We start from the raw sequence: 23,370 nt of genomic DNA, 5'->3' as shown, positions 1-23,370 counted from the left end.
AAAGGGTTTTGACCCTCCTGGAGCCCTAAAAATCATACAATTTGTCTCTTTTTATTTAACCTCTGCCGTATACTCGTTTGAGAGATGGGAGATCTAATTCAAAACCTGATAATCCATGTCAAACAGAGAAATAAGATAATTTTAGAGAACAAAATTAAACAAGCTTATGAGAGATATGTTTTGAGTTCTTGGCTATTAAAAGTAACAAAAATATTATTAACAGAAACATTTACCAAGCACTTTCCTCATCCTAGTAAGAAAAGGGTTACTCTTATTTCTGTTATACTGTCCACAGAATTTAGGTCACATGCTCAGCTAAATATTATTAAGTAGAACTGGAATGTGAGCTCAGATTTGCCTGCTGTGAAGATCATTTTGTTAAGCATTGTATCTCTTCACTGCTTCCTCAGGAGAACGCCACCCACTGTCGCATCAGTGACCCTCCGTCCCTCTGTCAATGGGTGCAGAACCTATAACCACTCTCCCTGTTGTCTTCCCATTCATCTTTCCTCATTCCCTGGATGATTTAAGAAATGATGGTAGGAACAATTTTTGCTCCTACTTTTCCTCACTCAGAATTCTCAGAACATCTGGGCACCTCTCATCTCTTGAGGATGGTAAGTAGAAAAATAAATGAAAGCCAAAGAGTGGCACTGACTCTGGAGGCTTCCTCCCCAGACCAGAAAATTCAGACTCAGGATCTGATGACCCTCCTTCACATTAATGCATCGCTTTACTGGATCCAGGGCCGCAAGTGCGAGTGGGGGAGAATCTCCATCCATTCATCATATCCTTGGAGTGAATTCTGTTAGTGGGAATCCTGGCAAGAACACCAGTGGATGACTAGCATTTATTGACATCTTCTGTCTTTCTCAGTATTTGATAAGTGTTTGATATTCTTTATCTTAGTTCTCAAATTCATATCATGTTCTTAAATAGACATTATCATCATTTGATTGATAAAGAAGCAGAAGTGTATTCAGCCCATCAACTGGAGTCTGAATGCTGGTTTTTGGGACTCCAAAGCCCTTATTACATACCTTTTCCAACTTGCATTTGGTCTTCTCCATCAAAGCATAACTAATATTTGAGAATAAATATAGCACTGATGTGGAGCCGGCGTGTACACACATGCAAGCATATAAAGTCTTCATATTTATGCATTACGCAATTCCACACCTACAGGTATTTTCTCACAGTGCCTTTCAAGTTTCACTCAGCAGTGTTGTGACCAAGCAAGTCCAATGAATTCTACAAATAGTGTTCATAGCTGATGCAATCCAGCAGAAGTCTTTGTACTCCCAGCAAGCTGTTGTAGTTTTTTGTCATTAACACTTTGACCTAGTTTTCACTTGTTGCTCACATCAATCATGACCGTGCAATTATTCTACTTTGTAGAGTAGATGCAGTCTCTGATGATTTGACGATCGGAAATTGGAAACTAGCAGAAGAAAGAATACAGAAATGGAAAAAAAAAAAAAAAGAGTACAGAAATGAATCTTGGCTTAAACTCCGAAGCCTATGCTTTGTGCATCACTTCCTGCTGCTTCCTTTCAGGTGTTTCATGGCTCTTTTGTTGTTCTAAATTATTATCTGTTCTGTGTAGCTGCTGATATTGATCACTGGTAGAGCCAAACATTTCTGCAGATGCAGATCTACAGCCAGTTTTATAACCTGCTGCTTTGACATAGGGGCACCCTTAATTTTTCTTCTAGCCTTGCACTTCTTAGTGAAATGCCTGGATGCAGTCCAAGGTCAAATGTGTTGAAAGGCTCTGTGCTGCCCTTTGCTGAGTCAGTGAATGTGGGGTTTGTGTGGCTGAAGGCAGTTGATTCCCAATCCTCTCAGTTGGCTAAGAGTTCAACAAAACGGCATATCGTATGGACTGTTTTTGGCTGTGACACTGCATCATGCCTGCTTGCAAGCTTTGTCTTCCACGTGGAAGAGATGGAAGAGCACAGGCTTTCCCATCCAAAAGCCTTAATCTACAGACTTGCTCTGCTTTCCCCTTTTCTGATGACACATTTTCAAACAAGTGATTTATTCCAGGATAATGAATTAGTGTTGACTCTTGCATCCTACTCCCCTAACTTCATATAGAACTGTGGTCACAGAGTAGCTGGGTGAAGCCCCATCTTGGATGCATAAACAATTCTACATGATAGCTTGCTGAGGCTGGAGAATAAGTTCGATACCAGAACCCATTTTCCAAGCAACATGGGACAAATCATTAGAACCTCCTTCTACTATTCAGTGTCCTCTGAACTATTCTTGACCCTTACAATCTGTTCTCCAAAAGTCAACCTGTAAGATATTATGCTATTATGTTACTGCAACTTTTAGTTCTATTCCACAACTTCCTATTATTCATAAGATGAAACTCAAACCCCTTGCAATTTTTCCTTAGCTAGATTTTTTTTGACAAATTCAAGATCAGTTCATGAACACTCAACAGAGGAATATTTTCTTCCATGAAATATTTTTATTCAGAGTGAAAACCTGAGAACAGAAAGAAAAACATGTTTACTGAGAAAGTTGGCACAATCCTAAAAACATACACACAAAACAAAGCCAAGAAGAACTTTATGAAAATCTGAAAAAGAAAAAAAGCATTCATAGTCTAGGGTAGTATGGCACACCTGCATGTCTGATTTCTCTCTCTTTGTCTCCAAGCTGAGTCACCCCAGCAGATGAATACTGAATAACAATGTTATTTTTTTCTTCTAACCTAAAACTTTACTATTCAGGTTTAACAGCAACACTGGAACTTCACGATAAAGAAGGTTTGGGGTTGCCATTGGGGCATTTGGTCTCTCAAAGTTTTACCATCACTGGCCTACACTGTAGCTGTCTTTAACAGAAAGCAAGATTGTCTGGCTCAAAATCAAGCCATGGAACTTTAATTAGCTTTTCTTTTTAAAATATTTGGAATTTTTGGTAATATAGAATCTTTAAAGCTAAACTAAAATTTTAAATAAACTATTGCAAGATTTTTTATCTATATAGTATAAGGAAAGTAATTCCCAAAGTGGAGAGATTTCCTGGAGTCCCAAATGAGTCAATATCACAGCCAAGACAAGAAGTCAAGACTCTAAACTGTGTCTTACTTGCTTTCCAACAATTTGGTATAAACAACCAATTTGTTTTTCTTTTGCCTTTCTTTTTTTCCTATTTATTAGAAACCAAACATTTTAAAATAAGTGAAAATATGTACACATATCTCCTGTTAGATCTAACAGCCATATTGTTAACCCAGTGTGATTGGTACACAGCTGCTGAGAGGCTTAACCTCTGTTCTGTACTTACTGCATTACAAACTATAGCAGTGCTGGCTGTGGTGATGCACCCAGTAATCCCAGCACTTGGGAAGCTGAGGTGGGAGGAGGGCAGCAAGTTGGGTGGCAACCTGGGCTACATAGTGAATGCAAGGTCGGCCTTGAACTATGCCTCATCTCAGAAAAACAAAAGCAAACAAGCAAACAAAGAATCAGTAACAGTTTGTGGCCCAGTAGCAGCCTGCAGGTAACATTTGAGTAGTAGTCTCCATGTGTCTTACTTAATTAGCCACCCCGCCAGGTTCACAATATTCTTCTCCACAGCAAGCTGCCACTTGACTTGTGCAATTCCCTGTCAAGCAGGCTGTTGCCACCTCCAAATGCCATCTTTTCTTCCTTGGATATTAACCTTACCATGAACTCATTTCCTCTCAGGAGTCCAGCAAAATAAGTTCTGGACCTAGAAGTAACTTTAGCCATAGGGCAGAAGGCCACTCATGCTCGGCATTATGGAGAAATTCGAAAAATATTCAAAATGACCAAGCAAGTCTGTATGTTATATATAACACAAATATTACTAGTATATGTAACATGATTTTATGGCTTAGATATTTTTATTAATCTACTTCTAAGAAGCACATGTTGAAGACAATTGTTTTTCCAAATTTACCTTGAAGTTTCCTTCAATCTATATTAGCATGTCTCAACTTCTCCTGATTCTTTCAATTTCATGTAAAATACCAGCTTTAACATATCACATTCTACTTCATTTCTTTGCTAGTTTATCCCCATTGCAAAGATGTGGAACCTGAGAGAAAATAGATGGGCTCATTTTGAACTCAGTAAGACTGAGACTCTGAGATCTTCATGTGTGGATTTTTAGGATGCTACTCGTGGCCTGCAGGAAAGACTTGGTATAGAAAGAGGTATTCGAATCTTCAGTCTACAAGGGAACTCGGACATCAGGGCTAGAAGAAGAGCTCTTATGAGCATACACAGTGTGGGAAAGTGAAGGGTCAAAGCACTGCAGAGCACTGAGAACCATGATCTGGCACCGATCAATACATTTTCTCAAGAATTTGCAAGTGAATGGTTACCTAGAGCATCTTCGTTTCCATCTCTTGCAGAGCAGCAAGAAATGATCCCAAAAAGGGCTAGGGGTGATTTCTATTTGAAATACTATGCTCGTGCTAAGGAAGGGGAAGGGACTGGAAAGCATGCACCATCAGAACGGTATGTCTGGGGAAACAGCGGGGAGCAATGTGGAAACCAAAACCCACAAGACAAACACTCCATCAGTCTGCAGATATGTGAAGGGTTCTCATGGGAAGCCGTGGGGAGACTTGTTCTTTGTTGTTCAAAGGGCTGAATGTAGGGCAGGCAGGTGAAAGATACAGAGAAACATATTTCAGACTCATTAAGAAGCATTTCCCATAGCCAGAGCTCAAGGTAGAACTGGGAAACCTCTGGGAAAAACCCAGCTTCCACTTACGTCGAGACAGCAGGGATCCTCTTGGTACTCAAGAGAGTGTCTTCCCACGGTTTTGAGGAAGGATATGAGGCTACAACAGGTGCTTTTCCTGGTTGGGCAAGAACTGTGGGACAATAGCTTTGTGGTTCGCAGACGGTTCTCCTTGTGGCCATTGAAGTAGGTGGCACGAAGACCAGGACGGAGTGCTGCACCAACAAGTGTTTTCACAGAGCAGTGAACCTGTGCTCTGAGGCTTGGAACTCAGTGTCCTCTAACTCGTTCCAAGTCCCTCTTATGCTTGGAATTGACCAAAATCAGTGCCGCAGAAATCTGGTGGGAATGATGTCAAAGTGTTTAGCGGAGCTCTCACCTACCAGGTGTAAGACTCAGCTCTGAAGCACCCCTTGTAAGTGCCCACTTAGTCCTCCTACACACCGCCGCCACACTGGTAAGGAGCCATCCACTCCACAAGGCAACTTTCCACAGTTCAAGAATCACCACTGTTATTGATCAGAGATAAGAACAGCTAACACTTATTAAGCACCGAGCACAGTGTTAAATATTTTCCATGCATTAAAACATTGAATCCTTGCCACAAAGTCATTAAGTAGGTTTCAGGGTTACTCTCATGTGACAACAATGGAGGAAATTAAGCATCACAATGTGAAGAATGTGCTCACCGGGACACACAGTGCCAGCGTTGTCTTCAGAGTACAGTTGTCACACGCATCAGTCACTCGGTTTGTAAATTTATGGGCAGCAAGTTTCAGAATCACCTTCACTATTCACTGTTTTATTTCTTTAAGCAATTCACAAGAAAATCAGACAACTGCTTAACCACTTCCCATACCCCTGACATTGCAAAGCTGCTGTACTTGTGATGTCTTTCCTTAATGTATATTAAAATAAATTCACAACTGATGAAAGTTTGCGAGATGTTCATTCATAAAGTAGAAACATCCTACATAACTACTGGATTTTTTAAATCTAGAAACAATTTATTTGGCAGGTCACCATTTATCTGAGATGCTACCCCAAACAAAGAAAGTAAGAACAGAAAAAGATATTGTTTTAAACTTATTTAATTTCAGGTCTTGCCTGGTGAGAAGCATTTGAGGATCTGTACAAACACTTCTCATTCCTGGACAACTGTTTTTATATGTACCATAATTGGGGAAATATCACTCTAAAGCTACATTATTTCTAATTTCAAAAGTATTTTTTTAAACCAAGAGTATGAAGGGGGATTTTAGTGTTCGAGAAATCTGAACATTTCCCTATGGAGGTTTTTCCAGATTCATCATTTCCTGTCATTTCAGTGTCTTGGGCAGGGTTTCTATTTTCCTCTAGAATCTCCTAGGCCATGCAGTTCTCGCCTGAATGCCCTTCTTTGTGGCTAAAGTTTTACACAACCTGGGTTGTAGAGCCCAGAATATTCGCATTTATAATGAATAATTGCTTCTGTGCTCAGGCCTGGATCCATCCAGAGCTGGGAACAGACTGCTGCTGCCTGTGAAGAAAGTGTCTCAGTGCAGAAGACGCGAGGCTTTCCTCGTCTCTTACTAGGCTTTAGATATTGCTTGACTTACAGGAGTGTACTCAGTTGAAAAATGACTGCAGGGGCTGGGGATTTAGCTCAGCGGCATAAGCACCTGCCTTGCAAGCAGGCGGTCGTGAGTTCGATCCCTGGTACCGATAAAAAGGAAAAAGACAAAAAAAAAAAGGAAAAATGACTGCAATAATTCTTGGGCTGACAGCCTCTGATTTTGAGGTAGTTAGAGACAACCATAGGTAAGAAAGACAAACTCTTGGGCTTTGAGCTTGTGACAAATTAAAAGTACAGTTTGTGTTTACTTCTGAGACAGGGATTTAAAAGCAGTTTTTGCTAAGGCTTTTTTTAGTACATGTATGTCCAAATGTTTACATTCCTTGTGGGGAGTTGATATATGTCATAACACACCTTGGTCCCTTTAAACACTCCCTTTCCTTTCCTTCCCTCCCTTTTACTCATCTTTTGATCCCCTTCCATTTCTGTACATAATTATAGTATATAATGTTTACGCTTCTCAGGTACAGTCGGTTTGTGTACACAACATGTGCCCTCTGTGCCTCTTCCCTCTATCTCTTGATTCCCTTCCCCTTTGAGAAAAATGTACCTCCCTGATGTCTGATATCTATCTTTTATTTTGCTTTTTATACTTTAGGTTTCTCATTTAAGAGAGACCATGTGATGGTTAAGCTTGTGTGCCTGATTTCCTTCACCTAACATCACGGCCTCAAAGGGCATCCATCTTCCTACACAGGACTCTGTTTTTCTTTAAGACAGAGTAGTGCCCATTGTTTATAAGTACCCTAGTTTCTTTATCCATTCTTCTGATAATGGACATACAAACCACTCCCAAGATGTAAGCAGTATGATTGTGCTGCTATAAACATAGATATGCATGCATCATGATAATATGATATCTTTAACAATTTGGGGAAGATGCTGAGAAGAGGAATAGCTGGGCCAGTGGAATTTCTAGTTTCAGGTATTTGAGAAACCCCCACTGATTTCCAGTTGTACTGGTTTAAGTTTCCAGCAACAGTGTAGAAGCCCTCTTTTTTCCTTGCAGTCTCTCAGCATTTGCTGTTATTTAATTCTTGATGATAGCCACACTTTCTGGGGTAAGACGGAAACTTGGATTTATGTAATGGCCAGTGATGTTGAGCTTTCCTTTATATAATATCAGCTATTTGTACTTCAGTGAACTGTCTATTCATTTCACTTCACTGGGTTTTTTATGTTGGGGATCTAATTTTTTTTGAGTTCTTTATATATTTTAGATATGAATCCTCTACTTAAGGATCACTGGCAAGAATTGTTTCCCATTTTGTAGATGCTCTTTTCACTCTGTTGCTTGTTTCCTTTGTGGTGCAGAAGATTAACTTGATGTGAGTCTCATTTGTTGATTCTAAGGGCTACTTCCTGTGAAACGGGTGTTATTCAGAAGGTCCTTGCCTACCAGTATGGCTTCAAAAGGCTTACCTGTTTTGGCTTCCAGCAGGTTAATATTTGTTTTAGTATTTAGCTCTTTGATCTATTTTTATTTTAGTTTAGTGCATGCTGAGACATATACATCTAGATTCTCCCTTCTGCATGTGGTAGGAAATCCTTTTCATGCCTTTTTCTGATGCATCCTGAAAATTATGTTTAAAAATGGGAGTCAGTAAGCCTCAAACATTCTATATTTATGGTTGTCAAGTTTCTTATCTTAGCTTTGAAATCACTCAGATCTAGCCCAGTGAGAGAAAGATCAAATACTGCCATGTCAACATTATTTTTTATCTCAGTTACATTTTCTTTTCTTTATCTTTCAACCAGCATTGGCTGCTTCTCTGAAGCAGAGGAAGGAGCCCTACATATAGTTTGATTAGCCTGTGGATTTGGACCCAGGTAGGTGTCTTTCTGACAGTGCACATGAGACCTTGCTCTGTCTTATTTATCATTTAAGTTCTTTGGGGCTTCTGGGCAAAACCAACTTGACCATGATAGAATTTGTGCCTTGTCTTTTGAGCTCTTTTTGAACTTCTGGAGTTAGGCCATTTGGTTTTGACAAGAAGATTCACTTTGTCACTTAACAACGTTTTTCCATCTGCAGCAGGGATATTGGGAGGATGGATTGGAGACAATAGCAGCCAGTTTGATCACTTGGGTGATCATGGAGATTGATGGCATCATGGTAGCCCTTGAGGTACCATACTATGGCATGGTTTGCCACAAGCACTTTGTAAAATAACAAGAGAGATGATGCATTAAGAAACTATGGATGTGGGAAATCTTTGTTGAAATTTGTGTCTGTACCATCAGGAATCCCCTAAGGAGAATTTGGTGTAATTTGTCGAAATTATAGCTGTAAACCTATGGCTAAAAGGATAACTTATTATAATATCACACAGCCCACTACATCAAAGAGTGCACAGTTATTTAATGTGCTACAATTGTTGTATGTGTCCTCTATATTTTACTACTTCTGCCTATTTTAGAGACTTGTGATGATTGTTGATTCAATGTAATTGACTTATATGTTTTTTTTTTTTGACTTATGACTTAGTCCTTTTATGCTGACTTGATAAAAGTTAAATATCCAATGGTCAAAGCAATTGTTTGCTAAATACTTACCTAAACTGGGCATCCTGTTCTTGCTTATGATTTCTAGCCCTCTGGAAGGCTTAGGGAGGAGGATTGCAAGTATGAGATCAGCCTGGATAATCCAGGTGCATAAATCAAAACATAAAGGACTGGGATAAGTTCATTTTAGGCCTTGGGTTCAATCCCAAGTACAGAAAAAAGGAAGGAAGGAAGAAAGAAAGAGAGGGGGAGAGAGAGAAAAGACAGAAAAGAAAGAGAAGGAAAGAGAGAGAGAGAGAGAGAGAGAGAGAGAGAGAGAGAGAAGGAATCTTATTTACATGGGCATCTACAGTCCAAAAACGGTCTTTCTGGCCCACTCTGGGTGGGCCTAGAGGCCTTTGCAGCTTTCAGTGATACAAACAGCCCTTCGTGGCACTCTCCCCACAGGGTCTCCATCACTGCCCTAGATGATGGCGGTCTTAAAGGAGGTGTCAGGGTGTCTGATCCCAAGACAAACCAGGGCCCCACAGGGAGCTAACTTCCTCAGAGGGGTGCAAATTTAATAGCTCCTGTGAAAGATGCAAAAGAGGCATTTGGCCCACTGATGGCTCTCTGAGAGGGAATCCCCTTAAGCGGAACATTTTTGACCCAAAACAGTTTGTTGCATAAACTTGCTCTAGACAATGGATGAACTTCTAAGAAAGTCTGATGCCTTTATTTAATGTTGCTTGCTGGTTATTCCAATCAACCCCAATTAAAATGCAAAATTTACAACTTGAAATTAAAAAGAAATATTAAAGGAAATCTCTGAAAAATGTAGCCATTGTTACAAAAATGAGTGGTAACACCCAAGTTATAAGTACAGTCATGATTGAGATGTACTCATGGTGATATGCATGCTATACAATATATATGATAAAATCCTCCAAAAAGTTCTGTTTAAATTGACTTCAGGAAAGTAACTTATGTAACTAGTTCAATGTTCTTTATTCACATAACTTAGATACATTTTTGAATTAATTTTTGTCACTTTCTTGTCATTTTATTTTATTTTTTTTATTTTTTGAGAGAGTGTCTCATTATGTAGCTTAAGCTAGCCTTGAGCTCATGTTGATCCTCCTGCCTCAGCCTCCTGAATGCTGGTCTAAGATTATAGGCATGTGCCACCATGTGCAGTACACTTAATTAAACTTTTAATAAATTGATGTAACTTAAATTCATTAGTAAAATGATAAAATGAGGATAAAACATTGTCTCTTTTTCTCTCTCTGTCTCTCCCTCTTTCTCACCTTCTCTCAGTGTGTATGTGTGTGTTGCGTGTGTGTGTGCTACTGGGAAGTGAACCCAGCTCTTTCACACTGAATTACAACCCCAGACCTTTTTTATTTCTTATTTTGAGATAGGACCTCAAAAAAAGCTTAGGACTCCAATTTGCAATCCTCTTGCCTCAGCCTTCCAGAGTACCAGAGTTTCAGACATACAACACCAGTAATAGCTAATAATAAAACAATAAAGTTGTCTTTAAAACTATTAAAAATATAATATTTTAACCCAGATTGTTAGCCAATCAGGATAAAATTTGCCTTCCTTAAAATTTAAGATGCCATCTCTATTGTTTTCTGTATTTCAATGGTATGTGAGTACTCTTAGCTCGAAGTATAAAAGAAACAATATTTTCAGATATATTGAATACTGATGTATAGAAAAAGTAACATTGTTTTCATTTTGCATCTTTACTAAACATAAGGTTACTAAGAGGTCAAATGCTAATGAATAATTTTGTTCTCAAAAAAGGGAGCTTAAGCTATATTTTGATAAAGATATTTATCTTATTCAGCAAAGAAATAGTTTGCTCAAATTCAGAAATTTTGTGAAGATTTTTTCAAATGTTAATTTGTTAAAGAAAGAAAAAAACAGTAAGTAGAAAAGAGAGAGCTATAAAAGTGTCATAAGTATTGGGGGTATGTATGGGAAAAGGGAAAATGATTTTGGGATGAAAAGGACTTTGTATGGGCAAAAATAAATTCTAAGAATATCCAGGCAGATCTGTGAGAGTTCCTAAATTTTTAGATTTCCAAGTAAACTGTAAAAAGATAAATATTATTTGGAAGAAAAACCATAGATTTAAGGTAAGGAGACGTTCTTAAAATATTGATCTGATCATAGCAAAAATGTACCAAACCTGGCCTGAGGAACTTTGGAATTGTGTTTCATCAAGACAGTTTCTGCTGTTAGGCTTTAGATTAACTAAAAAATGGTCCTCTTAAGAGAGCCGGGTGTTAAGTGTTGGTTTGTTAAATGCTCAGTGTATATTTCCAGTTAATGAACAACTATTGTTTCCAATTATTAAAATATATTTCTGTTATGCTAAGATGCTAAAAATTAAAATAATTGATTAAAAGATAATTAACAAAAATAGTTACTTAAAAAGGTAGTTATTAGTAATATTGTCATTCTGTACTGAGCTCATTACCCTAGTAACCAAGCACTAACCACATAGTTATAAATTAACTGACCGCGTCGTTCTGCTGTTCTGTAATGCGTCATCCCCCACTACCTTAGTGACCTGTGTGCAATGTCAACTTTTGTTCCCCTTGTAAGAGACAAATGATGCTATGTCAACCATTGTTCCTTTTATGAGAGACAAATGTTCCCGGAATTGGCAGACCAAGGGCTATGAATTGGCGAACCACCCACTGTGAAATGCTTCTTACCTCAAGCAAAGGGGAACAAGGCCCACCTTGTTTCTGTTTCTCACCACTATGTACTTAATGATCAATGAGCTAATCATAAATAAACTATAAAAATCAGTCAAAACTCTAACTCAGTTGCACAGCTTTGCAAATTCCATCTGCACTGTGTCGCTGGGCCAGCTAAAATAAAAGCACTTCTTTTTAAAAAAAGACGTCTTGTCCCGTTTGTCATCTTGGGGTCTTGCCCCGTTTTTCATCATGGGACCCTATTTTTTTAAGTAAAGTACAACAATTTCATACTCCATAAATTGTGAATGCACACACACACATATCTAAGGAATGTTCTGTGTACATGTGCAAAGTTTATAGAACTAAAAAAGTACACATGCAAGTGTGTGAAGTACATTCTTCTAATAAATGCATTGCATCTGGGTCTTAAACATATAAAATACTAAAATATCTATCAGTTCTGGTATTTTTATTCAGTTCATTCTGAGGAGGATTGGAGAGGTCCTGTCATTTGGAAATCTGGCCATTTAAAACTTGGTCCACCTCTGTTGTCTTTGACCCAATAAGTATTTTGTTACTGCCTAAATGATGTGCACATTTATATTGGGTAATAAATCAATTTGTAGCTACTAATACTATTCCTAAAGTTGTAAGAGATCTAAAGCTATACTTTGTTTTTTTTTATCAGTACCATTAAACTTTATAGACTATGATTATACTACAAACCACAGATTTTAAATTTTCTCTGAAAAGCAAAAGCTGAAATTGATTGGCAAAGGACTTCAATGTACCTATAACGGTAATGATCGCTGACTCCTTTATATGTCAGATACATTTGTGTTGCTGAAGCGTGCAAGCCTTCTGAAGAATAGACTTTCAGAAAAATACCTTGCCATACTGGTGCCCCTCTAAAATGAAATTGTAAGGACAGACTTTCTCAGGTCTGTTGCATTATAATTCAATGTTCCCAAACATGGCATTTCAGGCAGTGTCACTCCAATACCTAAGGGATTGTTAGGCACCTACAGACTCTATCTATGAGCAAGGAGGTTCCACTTAAAAGAACAAAATGACAAAATTAGACTTAATGTATTTCTTAGACTAAGATGATACTAACAAAATTTATTTTGGTCTTATTGCCTTTATGTTTCATTGCCCTTCAAAATTTTGTTACTATTGTGTGTTATCAGCATTTTTCAGTGGTGTCACTTTTGTTTGCGGGGGGGGGGGGAGTTCAGGCTGACCTTGAACTCACTAGATAGCCCAGACTGACCTTGAATTCACAGCAGTTATCATGCCTCAGCCTCCTAAATTTTGGAGGGGTAGGTGTGTTCCACCATGCTCTGCTCAGTGGTATGCTTTCCACCATACAACCAGAACTATATTTTAAAATGACAAGCCACCATCTACAAAACAGATTGAATATGTCACTGATATGCAGTATCACAAGAAAATGACACAGTTAGGGTTAGGATGCATTAGTCCCACTTTAAGTCTAGTCTTTCAGATGTTCAATAGTTGAGGCTTGGGAATGTTAAAAAAAGAGGACAACCAATATTTGGCCCCTGTTTTCCAGGGTGAGCTAGGATCCCTCTAAAGAGGACCTGCAACTCTGGTGACTCACCTAATCTACCCAGGAGCTGGATTTCAGAGAACAGGGGTCAATAAGTAAACATTCTTTAAAAAGGAAGGGAGAAGTTCTGGAAGGTCCCCATGCTTCCAAGGGAAGCCATGGCAACAAGACTCTGACTCACGCCTACAGATAACACAGCTGGTAGATGTAGAAAAGAACAGAAGAAGCCAAAAAGCCTTCACATGGCCAGAAGTAATCCCTGAAGAGCTTTGACTGACCTCATAAACATGCAACAGAAAAATGAAACCTAGGGGAGAGAGACAGAGAGACAGAGAAAGAGAGAGAGAGAGAGAGAGAGAGAGAGAGAGAGAGAGAGAGAGAGAAAGACAGAGAGACAGAGAGAGACAGAGAGATAGAGAGAGAGAGAGAGAGAGAGAGAGAGAGAGAGAGAGAGAGATTTTCAGGGGAGAATGATGTAGTCAAAGACCACAAAGGAGACAAAAGACAAATGAGCCCTTAACCTCTTACTTGTTAGAAGCATGGTTTGTGTTTTATTCTGAGGCAATCAGGATTTAACAGTGGTTTCTACTAAAGACCATGACTGTCATTTGAGATTACAGATGCCTAGTTGATAACTAAAAGCAGAAAAAAACTTGACCTTCACTCTGAATCTTCCCTTACTTTAAAACTGAGCCAAATCCCTTCTCAGCTCTGCATACAGGTATGTTAATCATTGAAGGAGTGTACTCCTAAAAGTTGAAAAAACAAGAGTGATCAGCCCTTAATTTACAGTTTTATCCTCTTAAAATGAGGACTCGAAGAGAAGGGACTTTTGGGACACTCAACAAACCTGAACTCAGAAGTCCTCAGTCATCTCCCTAAACTGAAGATCACTTGGATTCCAGGAAAAGCAGAGCCCTAAAGAATGAAACCTGACAAACAGAGACAATCATTTCATGGGAATGGAACTACCCCACAAGGCAGGAATCTTCCTCTTGACCTACAGAAGCAGGTCTGGTATAATAATTGACTCAACCCTTGCTCTGCTCTGCTAAATCCTCACAAGTTGGCCTGTGCTTTTGACAGAGAACCAGTCAAACCCCTTACACTGTGCTCCTTCTAGATGCTACAACTGGACTTCTTTTCCTATTTTCTCTCACTCTTTGGTTAAATTCTAGCCAGAACTTAGCTCCTCCAGTTGTTGCCATTTTTTTTTTTTTATATTCCAATGAAGAGGCCCAGGGTTGTAGTTCAGATGAACAGGACCTGCCTGGCAGGCAGAAGGTCCTGAGTTCTAGTCTCAGTGCTAAAAAAAAAAGTAATCCAATGAAAAAAAATTGTATTAAGTTTATGCCTTAGTTTTAACTTACATTATCACTAAAAAAGAACCACATGAGCCAACAATGGCTATGAAAATAAAATTATATGCAGACTGTGTAATCTATGAATATAACGAGCACTGCAAAACAAAACTTTAAGAGTTAGATCTTTTTTTTTTTCTTGTAAAGATAAACAATTTCTCCAAACTTCTACCCCTGAACCCAGAAGGAGTGATATGGTTAAAGTTAGAGTTAGGGTTAGGGTTAAAGTTAAGGTTAAGTTTAGGGTTAGGGTTAGGGTTTATGGTAAGGATGTGAGCTCTTGGAGATCAGAGCACACATTCCTTCACACAAAGAAAGGGAATGAACTACGGATGATGGGAAGGATAAAACTAGTGTGGAGATACTCACTGTGTCTCTGAATTTCTCTCGTTTGTTCCTTTCTGTAAAAGACCCTTTGCCGCTTGCATGAAGGGAGTTGGTGATTTCAGGCCAATGTGCTCCTACATCTTCTTGGAGCTACTTTGAATAAATCATTTTTCCTTTTTACCAAATATTTATATGGCCTCCTTTGAGTTGATCAGTGGTAAGCTTAAGTGGCCAGTGGTAACATGAAGAGACTATGTACGTTAGTTGCCATTTGAGCAATCTTCATGACTTAAATACATCATCACTTACCACTGAAGTTACATGAACTTAGGGCACCTTCTCACTCTTCTAGAAAATATCAAATTGGACAACATGTTATGCTCCTGTGATTCAGTGATACTTACCAGTTCTCCACGTGAGGGCCTGATGTTTACTAGTCACTGTTCTGGGCTCTGGGATACAGTGTTGTCCCTGAAAGATTAATATCATTGATATCCATCTACTAGAAACTAAAGACTGTACTGGTTACTAAAAGATGGAAATATTTTTACATTACTGACTACTCTTGTAATCCACAAACGAGCCCCCAAACTCGAGTTCAAAAAATGAGGCAAAAACATATTTTCAAAAGCAGCGCTGATTTATTTTATCCTGGGCCCATCGACACAGTGCAGTTGGAGATTGCAAAAGCTGTGCGTGTCCCGCCCCCCATACTTGTAGCCTTTATATATATGTATATATATATCACTGTTTACAAAGTAAGGGATTTGGGCGTGGATCAGGAGCTAGGCTAATGGGGAAGATCCTTGTTTTCCTCAGCAGAGAACAGAGGAGTCTAGTAACAATTAACAACCTCTTGATTAGCAGGATATATAATAGTAACTTTTTTGGATTTCCTATTAACTTGTTTTGAAGTCCTGTAATACGCCCACTATCTTGGTTTGACTGAGTAGACTCTGTTCCATTCTGTATGATAGTATCAAGTTTGAGGGTATAGGCAACTACTTTGAAGGCAATAAGATTCACTAAGATGCCCATTCTGGTTTGACTATTGTCTCCTTTGGAAGTCCTGTAATGTTTACAATGCTTAAGTTTTATTGGTCTTGTTCTCTACTGTTTTGTTCAACTTTATAATACCTAATGAGATAGACAATTCTTTTTAAGGAAACAAGAGACATTTTGGTAACCATTGTTGATAACTTGGTACTCTGTTTTTACATCATGTGCTATGTCTATCCTTGGTTTTGACTGACAGCTGTTTTGCCATATTTGACTTTATTCTCTCCCCCCCAAAAAATAATAAGAACTAAGGAGTAATAAAACCCAAAATGTGTAAATTTTGTTGTAAAACAGAGAAGGAAAAAAAGTGCTCTAAAGGATACAACGGCAAGTGTGTTTAGGCATGTTAAATAGCTGACCATATTAATGTTTTTGGTTGGATCATTGAACACAACTGTTTGCAGTCTCACTGTTTGAATGTCCACTTTGTATTCTTTGATACTGTGACTTGAGCACCTTTCTCTAAGATGATTATATGTAATCTATTAACTGGTGATTTCTGTTTTTGTTTTTTTTTTTTTGTAGTTCTGTATTACTTGTACTCTTACACCGCTTTGTTTTGTTTTGTTTTTTTCTCTTTTTCCTTTTAAATAAAATAAAAAAAACAACCTTTTGTTACCTTATTTTAGCACCACATCTGTTATTTGTAGAGGGCAACAATGGTTAATGGTTAATATCAATTAGGTCACCCAGAGGGAGAAGGGAGAAGAAAAAGGTATACAGAACAGTTAGGGTCACATTACAGGTATTTTGGTATAATACAAATGTAACGAAGCTTTTGGCTAGTGTACAACAGCTACACGCCATTTCCTTCAGTTCTCTGGTCCGCATTAACTGATCTGTTTACTCCATCCAGCTCTTTCCTCTGTACTCTCAGACCTATCCACGCTCCAGCAATGCGGAGTTTTAAACCCAGGCTTTCTGGACCTTGTTTTAAAACTTTGCGGCAAAATCAGTTCTGATAGATTGGTGTCGTATGGCACTGCCTGAGTTTGTCACTCTGGGAGAACAGGTTCTATTATAGCAGAAGAAAGAATAAACAGGGCATGAAACAATGCGTGATTCAACTCAGACTGTGATAAGAACTACAAAGAAGAGAGAGAGAGAATATTAGCATGGTTGGAAAAAGCCTATTGGAGGAAGTGAGATTTGAATCAAGACAAGAATAGAAATAAAAAGAGAAGAACTAGCTATGCAAAGATCTAAGGGAAGAGTGTTACAGGAAGAGGAAGGAGCCAGAGCCTCAGGGCAGAAAGAAGACCCGTGTGACTAGATCATAATGCAGTTGCCCAAGTAGGGCAGAGTGTGTGAAGGTTAACACAAGCTTTAGTAATGTGGATTGTAATCCATGGGCACCGGGATGGTATTACAATGATTTAAATATATTGAAATATGACTATCATATTTCCAAATTGCCTTAGTTTGAGCAACTTCTCCATTTCCTACTATTTCTCTACTACAGTTGGATACTCTGAGACTGATTACTGTTCTGTTTAAATGTATGTAGAGAAGCAAGCCATTTGCCAGTCTGGAAAGACCAGCTCATGAGGATATCAAAGGATTTAGAAACCATGTTCTAAGAGGTTCAAAGAAAAGAAAATTACCAACCTCAAGAAGTCTCTGTGGAGACATAGTGAATCATCTCAGACACCTGAAAGCCAGCCTCAAGGAAAAAGTCTCCAAATTAACTTATCTAATCCTTGTAACAACCAGGTAAAGTGGAACTTGTGGAAATTTGAAATTTCCCACCATTTTGTAACTAAGAATTGTTAGATTCTGCAATGAAAATTGCTTTGTGTTCTAAGAAGGCACAGATAAGGATTATTTCACAGAATTTGCTTATTGAGAAAACCTTAAATTTGTCATAGCTGGGATAACACTAGAACACAGGTGTCCTGCTTTGTGTAATAATACTCCATTGTGCCCTTGTGACATTTGGGGAGCAGGGGAATTTTGTAACTTTTGTGAAAGTCAGCTGAGAAATGACCCATCCGGCTCTGCACAAATCCCTCAGGGCACTCAGCCTACACACGCGGATGATGATTATGAGCCAAGTATTTCAAGAATCTGCATGCTGTATCTAGGGTAGAGAAAGCATATTTGTGCTCTGTTGGTCTGCACACACTCTGGTAAATTCTCTTAACAATGTTGAGTCAGCTAACATCTTTTCAGAAAGTTGTCTGTGAATGTGTGACCCACAAATGCTCAGACAGGCCAGCATGCTGGTTCCAGCTCTCTAGGTTTCTGTGACTATTCACCTGACCATAAGAAACAATACAAGAAAAATGTCTAAAAAGGGGAAGTGAGTTGGTTCACAGTTTTGGAAGATAGCTAGTATGCTGCCTTCAGAGCACACAGAAGTCCTCCAATAATAAGAGGGGTAGGAAAAAAGCCAGGAAATAGCCACAGGCAGAGTTAGCCACGCTTTGGCCCACAGGGCTGAAAGTGTTGAGTCGTCCCTGGCATCAGAACCAAAGGGAAAAACCCTCAGCTTGAGAGAACTTGGAGAAACAGTTTATCTGTAAAAGAAAAAAAATCTAGTTTTTAGAGATCCATTTTATCCTGTGAGTTACAGATGAGTGCCTATTTGCGAAAAACAAACAAACAAGCAAAACCTTCCCCAAAATCTTCAGCCATCTTATTTTGAACCAGATTGCTATAGCAAGATGAGGCAAAGATAGTTAGGCCAGGAAATGTGTTTTGTTCATTTTCCCTGTGGCTCCTAGCTAGCTATACCACTGATGTGTTTGTATTCCAGAAAACATGATGTAACAAAAGCGTACATTTTCCATCCTGGCGTGGTGAATGTGAGTCCCACAAAGGACATGAGTGATGCTTTTCCCCATGGGATGGGCGCGAGGTCTCAGTGGCCCTCCTCTGCTCTGTCAGTGACGATTTCTCCTCACCCTCTTCCTGCTGTGTTACCACTCAATTCTTCCTGTTCATTTCACTGCCTTTTTTTTTTTTTTTTTTATTGCCTTTACCATCTGGTATTTCCTGTTCCTTTCATTACTCTGCAATGTGCTTTGAGGACCAGAGGCCACAGCTCCTTCTGATGTAGGGGAAAGAAACTCCCAACCCACTAGGTGTCCAGTGTAACTTAGTGGCCCCTAAAACTGAAGAATGAGTTTTAGGAACAACAGAGGTTAAAAGCAGAATATATTCATGGAGAGAAAGAAAGCTTCTATCTGAGACAGAGGCAGAAGGGGTCCTGAGAGCATTGCCGAGGACCCTGCCTTTTATAGGGATTATATAGAGCAAAACTCCAAGGTGAGGCAGGTCCAAGGTGGGGAAAACTGGGGGAACTAGCAAAGTGGGCATGAGGTGGGACAGAACTATGGTCAGCCAAGAAGGTCAAGAGTATAGTTGTTCAGGTAAAATTGTTTAAATTAGGGCTGGAGATTTAGCTCGGTAGAGTAAATGCCTGCCTGGCAGGCATCAGGTCATGAGTTTGAACCCTAGTACCAAATAAAATAAAATAAAATAAAATAAAATAAAATAAAATAAAAACAAAATTGATTAAACTGGGGAAAAATGGGGAAGTGAGTCGTATAGTAAATGGGCATGATACAGAACAGTGCCTTTTCTCATAGGAGGTTGGGTTAGTGGCTCCTTCTGGCTTTCTCAGGGTAATAGAGACCTGCTTAAAATATCCATGCCTGATGTTTACCCTTAGGAAGTATGTGAGTGCATTTGTTTTACCTTTTGTCTTTAGGTCTGGCCCACAGTGGGAGGTGTCTCTGTCCCTCACACTTACAAGATACCTGGTCTTCTGTATTGACTCTTTTGAGGGCCTGGCCTTATCTGATACCTAGAATATTTCTATCTAACTCAGATGCCTATAACGTTTCCTTACATAATTCCATTAGATGTTCAGCCCATTCTTATCAAATAAAATGGAATATAAAAATTTCCATCAATTATAGGATGGTAGGTGCCACACATATAACACTAAGTGCTTCACATATTTTATTTTACTTTATCTCTATCAGCAATCAAATGGCGTAGGTGTTTTTATTCTTGTTTTACAGGGAAGCAAACAGAGACCTGTGGAAATTAAATAATTTGCCCAAGGTCACATAATTAGTAAGAGGCAGAATTGGGAAGCAATCCATATTTTGTCTGATGCAAACACAGAATAGTTTACACACTAATCCGGGCTGCCTCCCTGAATTAACTATTTCATTATAAAATTGAAAAAGGAGCTGGAATGTTGAGACAGGCTTAGACATGCAGCAGCTTGTGTTAAGGAAGCTGGACCAGTCGAACTGCCGAGCAGAGTCCACATTCTTGATGTGTACCTGGGTATTAAAAGGGTGGGCAGGTACCTGTGGGAAGAAACTCACTTTAAACCTTAAGCTAGTTCCCATCCCCTATTAATGCCACACAAACAAACTGCAAAGGAGCTGCCCTATGCTCAGGTGTGTTGTGGGCTAATCCTATTCTCCCCGGTGAAGAGAAGAGGCAACCGATGACTTCTGCAAGTCATTGCCTGGCTTTGCACATAGAGAGCTGAGTCACAGGGCGAACTGGCTGAAATTATGGAAAGCAAACTGGCAGCCTAATCCAGGGTGGTGCAGATCTCTTGTTCTTCAGCTTCTCTGAGAAGTTGGAGGAAAGGATCCTCTCACAACTGTGCGAGAGGAGATTTGGCAAGCGTGGGGGAAGTGTATTGGTAAAGACGCAGTGTGATGATTTGGACATCCAAGGGCTAAAAGTCCCTGCAAAACTAATGAAATAGATAAGCTAAAGATGGTGCCTCAAGAGTTGCAGATCGCTAACACATTCTCTAACAGCAGCCTTAGGAAATTGTGGTTTTCAATGCTAAAATGAATTCTAAAAATTTTATAGGTGGATATTTTAAATGTTCATTAAAATTATTTTGTTCCCAGCATCGACTTAAATCATAGCTTCTTCCCTAATTCAGTCAGTTAGGTAGTTTAACCTTGCCTTTGGGATGATGTGATAGCTAAACTCAGAGTTGATTAGTGGCTCTTGAATTTAGCCACTCAGGTAGTTTGACTCAGCTACAAAAGCATGAAATTTTGAGAGACTATGTGGTAAAAAGAAATTTCTGATTTCTAAGCAAAAGGTAGATTCCCCTGGCTTAGAAGGAAGAGACAGTAAAGATTTACAGTTTAGTTGGAGAAAGAATGAGGAGGTATAAACAGAAGAGCCATCATGGTGGCACTGGCTAAGGAGTGTGGCCATCCAAAGGAAGACGGAAAACGCAAAGAAGTCTTTTCTTTGTTTGTTTTTTCCCTACAGCTACTGGAACACACCAGCTTGCTAATAATACCTTGTCTTGAACCCTACTCTAGATGTGCTAAGTCACAGTACCTGGATTGAGGCCTAGATTTGCATTTTGAAAAGCTGTCCCACGTCATTCTGACACAGCGTAATCTGTCCTACGCGTAGCAGCCTGAAAAATGCTGAAACCAAAGTGAAAATCCATTCATTATAACCAGTGTTACATACCCGCAGTTACAGTATTTTCATCTATTATCTTCTTGAATGTTTCAAAAACTCCACAAAATGAGGATTAACATTACAGTCTGCAGTAAAGAAAAAAAAAAGATTTTGGAAAGTTTAGTGTAATTGGATGGAATGGGTAAAGGAATGGTTAACACGTAAGTTGGATTGCTGTTGGGAGAGATTAGGGTGTCAGAGGGTAGACCTCAAACTGTCATGATTCCTTCTTAACAAAGCACAGATGTGAGGTTTTCCTTTCATACGATCCTTTCTCCATAGTTGTCCAACAGACCTCTCATTAGCTCAGTGGAGCCTTATAATATGGTCATGTGTGACCAAAAATGAGTGTGTCAAACAGCTGCCACTCCTCTGGGGCCATAAGCAGCACTCAGTCATAATGAGAAGAGGTAATAAAACTCAGTATCAGACATGATTTATGACACTGGCCCAAATGCCTAATGTGATCACATGATTGGCATTAATGACTTGCCTGCTAGCTTGTGAAATGTTCTCTTACCAATAATTGATGAGTCTTGGGGCTAATTCCACTTCTATCCCTTTGTTTCTTCTAGGGACACACCTCCTGGTATGTTGGATCCCACCAGCTTCCTCCTTCCACACTGACACCTTTACATTTTACCTTTTAACCCAAGCAACTCTGTCTCTCTCTCTGCATTTCTGAGTTGTTATTTTAACATATACTTTATGCTCTACAGTCTTCCAGAGTTTCTGGAGTAGGATCCTGAGATATAAGAATGTGTGTAGGACCTGTGATATGGCTCAGTGGCACAGCACTTGCCTGGCAAATGCAAGGTCCTGAGTTCTATTTCTAGGTATACACACACACACACACACACACACAAATATATATATATATATATATATATATATATATATATATATATATATGGGAAAAATACAATAAGGCAAAAAATTATTCTTCTTTATAATCATAATTTTCAGAATCATATAGGCAATAGGAAATTAAGCCAAGAATTATACCCATATTTTTCTGATGTCAGTCTATGTGACAGCCAGTCTATCCTTAGACTTTTCTGATTGAGATTTTGCTCAGTCACTGAAACGTCTATTCATGGGCCCTGCTTCTAGGCCTATAAAGTAGTTATTAGCTTCTTTTTCAGGAGAGGCATTCTGACTCTTGAAATGAATTATTCTGGCAACTGAGATATCTCTGGACTATGTACCATCCACTTCCTCTTCTCTTACTCAGAGCCGCTGTGTTGTATATCTTTTCATTCATCCTGGACATTCTTTTGGATGCATACAAGTTCTCTTGGATCTTTTTGGTCTGTGACTTTCACCCACATTCAGCTACAGAAACATTTCTGATGTCATTGTTCCTAGCACCACACACCTAACTCAAAAGGTAGCTAGACCACACACATACATGTTTTACTGAGTCTATATTCTCAATTCAGAGGAGACATTTTGCCTCCATTCAGCATATGCCTTGACCTCCCTCAATAGCTCTTACAAGATCAGAATATACTAAGACACATAAACAGCGGGAAAGCAGCTCTATGGTAGTAAGTCCAGCAGTCGAGGTAATCTGGAGTCACAAAAGGGCACCTTATTTTAGAAACCCCAGAGAGTTCAGAATGGGTTTGATTTCACACACACACACATTTCAGTCTCACCTCTGTTTTTGATTAGCTTCAGAAATCCAGGCAATCAATCAACCTTCTTTCCTAAGAAGATGTATCTTTTTTTCTCCTGAGCACTTTTATGGACATCTATCAATGGCTGAGACCCCACACAAATAAACATTGCTGCTGAATGTGTGACTGAACTAAGCAAAGTCATTTCAAATGTCAAATTTAAAGTTAGGCATGGTGGTACACTCCTATTTTTAAAAATGAATAAAGACATGCAAGCAAAGTTGACACAAATAATTAAAAAAAGAATAGACAAATTAACAAAATTAAAACGTGTCTCTGGAGCACTATTAAGAAAGGGAAAATTCATATAACAAATGAGAACAATATTTGCAAACTGTGT

Source organism: Cavia porcellus, unplaced genomic scaffold, assembly GCF_034190915.1.
Source record: "Cavia porcellus strain 051 isolate PalLab524CR breed Dunkin Hartley unplaced genomic scaffold, mCavPor4.1 scaffold_21, whole genome shotgun sequence".
NCBI classification, from domain to species: domain Eukaryota; kingdom Metazoa; phylum Chordata; class Mammalia; order Rodentia; family Caviidae; genus Cavia; species Cavia porcellus.
Note: the sequence above shows the minus strand (reverse complement) of the source record.